The sequence below is a fragment of the Macrotis lagotis genome, chromosome 1 (genome assembly GCF_037893015.1).
Source record: "Macrotis lagotis isolate mMagLag1 chromosome 1, bilby.v1.9.chrom.fasta, whole genome shotgun sequence".
NCBI lineage: Eukaryota > Metazoa > Chordata > Mammalia > Peramelemorphia > Peramelidae > Macrotis > Macrotis lagotis.
This window is the reverse complement of record NC_133658.1, coordinates 193,018,161-193,023,194: the sequence shown is the minus strand read 5'-3', so window position 1 is coordinate 193,023,194 and position 5,034 is coordinate 193,018,161. Positions and strand designations below refer to the sequence as shown.

General features: G+C 33.0%; 1 pseudogene; it reads right to left on the bottom strand.

Moving 5' to 3' along the window:
- Window positions 1-3,405: 3,405 nt before the first annotated feature.
- LOC141514998 (phosphatidylinositol N-acetylglucosaminyltransferase subunit P-like) lies at window positions 3,406-3,810 on the bottom strand (annotated as a pseudogene).
- Between the last annotated feature and the right edge of the window lie 1,224 nt (window positions 3,811-5,034).

The window sequence follows — 5,034 nt, the reverse complement described above, 5'->3', positions numbered from 1 at the left end:
TTAATCTTTCTTTGAAAAATAATTTCACAATAATTATCTTTAATTGTTTTGTGGTTGTGGCAATTATTTGAAATTGCTATACTCCTTGCATATATAGTCTTCTTCACTTAGCTTACATCATTTTGTATCAGGTCATTAAATCTTTTTTTAAGCTTCTCTTTATACATCATGGTTTAAATTTCTTACAGTATCTTAATGTTCTATTTTATGCATATACCAATTTTTTGCCTATTCTTGTTAAGAAAGATTTTATTTGAGTTTTAGAATTTTTCCCCCTATTCTTGCTTCCATCCTCCCAACCCCCCCCCAAAGAAGGAAGTCTGTTAGTTTTTACATTGATCTAAATTGAATGTGATTAGAGAGAAATCATATACTTAAGGAATAAAATAATGTATAAGAAATAACAAAATTACATAATGAGAAAACTTTTTTTCCCTCTGAAATGGAAGGTAACAGTCTTGGTTCTGTCCCTGACTGTTATACTGATGGAATGAGCATGTCCATCAAGGTTGATCATCACCCATATGCTGTTAGGGTGTACAATGTTTTTCTGGTTCTGCTCATATCACTCACCATCAGTTCATGCAAATCCTTCCATACTTCCCTGAATTCCAATCCCTCCTGGTTTCTAATAGAACAATAGTGTTTCATGACATGCAGACATCACAGTTTATTAAGCCATTTCCCAATTGAAGGACATTCACTTAATTTCCAATTCTTTACCAGCACAAACAGGACTGCTATGAATATTTTTGTACAAGTGATGTTTTTAACTTTTTTCATAGTCTCTCCAGGGTATATACCCAGTAGTGGTATTTCTGGATCAAAGAGTATGCACATTTTTCTTGCCCTTTGGGCATAATTCCAAATTGCTCTCCAGAAAGGTTGGATGAGTTCACAGCTGCACCAATAGAGTGCTAGATTTCCCACATCTCTTCCAAAATTGATCATTTTCCTTTCTGGTCATATTGGCCAGTCTGAGAGGTGTGAGGTGATCAGAGATGCTTTAATTTGCATTTATCTAATACATAGTGATTTAGAGCAATGTTTCATATGGCTATGGATTGTTTTGATTTCCTTACCTGTAAATTGCCTTTGTACATTCATTGACCTTTTGTAAATTGGGGAATGACTTGTTTTTTTCAAAATTTGGCTCAGCTCTGTATATATTTTAGAAAAGAGTCCTTTATCAGAAATATTACTGGTAAAAATTGTTTCCGAATTTGCTACATTTCTTTTGATCTTGGTTATAGTGGTTTTGTCTGTGCAAAAGATTTTTAATTTAATGTAATCAAAATTATGAAGTTTGTTTTTAATGGTTTTCCATCTCTTCCCTGATCATAAATTGCTTCACTATCCATAGATCTATCCATAACCATCTATCTATCCCTATCCATACTACTCCTCGATCATCTAGTTTGTTTATAATTTTGTTTTTTTATGTCTAAATCATGTTTTCATCTGGATCTTATCTTGGTATAGGGTGTGAGGTATTGGGCTAAGCACAGTTTTTTCCATACTAACTTCCAATTTTCCCAATAGGTTTTATCAAAGAGAGAGTTTTTAATCCCAATAGATGCACTCTTTGGTTTTATCATATAGCATTACTACAATTACTACAATCATTTCCTGTTATTACACCTAGTCTATTCCACTGATCCACCACTCTAGTTCTTGGCCAATACCAGACAGCTTTATAATATAATTTTAGATCCCATAAGGCTAAGCCATCTTCTTTTGTACTTTTTTTCATTGAAACCCTGGAAATTCTTGACATTATATTTCTTCATTTGAATTTAGTTACAATTTTTTCTAACTCATTAAAGTAATTTTTTTGAATTTTGATTGGTTGGGCATTAAACAAGTAGTTTAGTTTAGGTAGAATTGCAATTTTTATTATAATAGCATGACCTGTCCATGAGCAGTTGATGTTTGCCCAGTTATATATATATATATATATATATATATATATATATATATATATATATATATATATATATTTGGTAAAGTTGCTAATTATTTCAAGTAATTTCTAGATGATTTTGGGGGATTCTCTAGGTATACTATCATGTCATCTGCAAAGAATGAGTTTTGTCTCTTCTTCCCATTTCTAATTCCATCAGTTTCTTATTCTTTTCTTATTGCTGAAGCTAATATTTTTTAGGTTTTTTCAAGGCAATGGGGTTAAGTGGCTTGCCCAAGGCCACATAGCTAGGTATTCATTAAGTGTCTGAGGCTGGATTTGAGCTCAGTTACTCCTGATTCCAGGGCCAGTGCTCTATCCACTGCACCACCTAGCCACCCCTGAAGCTACCATTTCTTATACAATATTGAATAGTAGTGGTGATAATGCATCCTTGTTTCCCCCCTGATCTTATTGGGAATGCCTCTAGCCTGTCCCCATTGAATATAATGCTTGTTGATTATTTCAGAAAGATACTGCTTATTATTCTAAGGAACAATCCATTTACACCTACACTTTCTATTGTTTTTAGTAGGGATGGGTGCTGTATTTTGTCAAAGGCTTTTTCAGCATCTGTTGATATAATCACGTGATTTCTGATAGGTTTGTTAATGATAAAATTAATTATTCTAACAGTTTTCCTAATATTGGACAAACCCTACATTCTTTGGATAAATCCTACTTGATCATAATATCCTCGTGATAATTTGTAATCATTTTGATAAGATTTTATTTAAGATTTTTGTATCTATATTCATTAGTGAGATAGGTCTATAATTTTCTTTCTCTGTTTTAACTTTTCCTGGTTTAGGTATCAGCACCATATTGGTGTTATGGAATGAGTTAGGCAGAGTTCTGTATTCACCTATTTTTTTCAAAGAGTTTATATAGAATCGGAACCAATTGTTCCTTAAATGTTTGGTAGAATTCACTTGTGAATCGATCTGGCTCCAGAGTTTTTTTCTTTTTTCTTTTTTTCATTAACTACAATGTTTAATTAGACTGATTTTTAATTAGAGCTTCTTTGCTAGTACATATGACATGTAATATTTTATTTCTTCCATTCATCAACTGAGATTTGGAAATTTTTCCTAAAAAATATGATCGAGATAGGGAATAGATCCATTATTAAACTAATATAGGGAAGTTCCAGAAGAGGAATCTCTGCATCTTCTCCGTGACACAGAATTTTAGAGAGTTAAACAGAACATCGAAAAGTGAAATGATTTGCCCAGCACCTTGCAATTAGGGTCTCAGAAGGGAGACTTGAATAAATGTTTTGCTGGCTCCAAAGTCAGGTCACTATATGATCAATTTGAATCTTTTTCCCTTCTCAATGAATACAAGGTATTTGGGGGAGATAGAAAAATCAATAGTCAAAAATAATCCTATTTTAAAAATTCTTAAATGAATGTTTGGGATTAAGATGTTTTCTCTAGGATTCAGCTTTTAGTATATAGTTCTCTGGCAGCAATAAAGAACATTTGGTTTACTTCACTAATGGGTATGTCCTTTAAGGTTGGGAGAGCTTTTTCTTGAGATTTCTTCTGTGGCTGAATTTTGGCATAGCTATCTGTGACTATATGAATAGAGTTCAGTGGAGAAGTATGCACCATGTTAATTCCAAATATCAATATATAAGTAATTGCTAGGGTAATAAGAATGTAGACTGGCAAAGCCACTGCCCAGTACTTTTGAGGCCAATATATTAATCCTATGGAGTTTAACCAGGTCTCAGGAATAAATGCCCACACAAGCTAGAGTATGAAGCCACACTGGAAGCTTTAGAAAAGAATGAAGCCATAGATGGCTCTTTCTGGCATTGGGAATGGTGAATTCTAAACCATGGTCTCTTAGGGCACAAATTTTCCTTGCTGCCAGTTCTAGTACCGCTAAGCCGAACCTGCATGCACAAGTGCTACCCTTGGAGGCCCAGGAGAAGAGGAGAGGGCTCAGTACCTCGAGCTTTAGGGCCACTCAGGAAGGGCTGGAGTTTTTTCTTAGGGAGCTCAATAATGGGTTGTTGAATTTCTCTTTCTGAGATAGGGTTATTTAGGTTTTCTTTTAATCTGGGCAATTTATATTTTTGTAAATATTAATCCATTTCACAGATTGTCCAATTTATTGACAGAGTTGGGCACAATAATTGTGAATTATTACTTTAATTTCCTCCTCATTGGTGGTGGGTTCACCCTTTTCATTTAAGATACTAGCAATTGACCAGAGGTTAATCAATATTATTGGATTTTTCATAATACCAAATTTTGGTTTTATATATAAGGTAAATAGTTTTCTTCCTTACAATTTTATTTATTTCTCCTTTAATTTTTAGAATTTTTAATGTGGCATTTCATTGGAGGTTTAATTTGTTCTTTCTCTAATCTTTTTAGTTGCATATTTAGTTCATTGATTTTTTATTTCTCTAGTTTATTCATGTAAGCATTTAAAGATATAATATGTCCCCTGACACCCACCTTGAGGGTAAACCATAGGTTTTGGTATGTTGTTTTGTTATTGTCATTATCTAGGAGGAAATAATTATTTCTTCCTATAATTTGTTGTTTGATCCACTCATTCTTTGAAATGAGGTTTTTTAGTTTCCAATTAGTTTTGAGTCTATGTCTCTCTGGCTCAATATTGTATATGATTTTTTTTTGCATTGTGATCTAAGAAAGATGTATTCACTATTTCTGCTTTTCTGCAATTGATCTTTAGGTTTTTATGCCCTAGTACATATTCAAATTTTGTGTTAGTGCCATGTACTGCAGGAAAAAAGTATATTCCTTTCTATTACTGTTGATTTTCCTCCATAAGTCTATCATAACTCTGCTTACCTCCTTAGCTTCCTTCTTGTTTAGTTTATGATTAGATTTATCTAAATCTGAGAGCAGGAGGTTGAACTCTCCCACTAGTAGAATTTTGCTGTCTATGTCTTCTTGTAGCTCTTTCAACTTCTCTAAGAATTTGGATGCTATGCCATTGAGTGCATACATATTTACTATTGATATTACTTTATTGTCTATGGTAACTTTTAGGAGGATATAGTTTCCTTCCTTATCTCTTTTAATGCT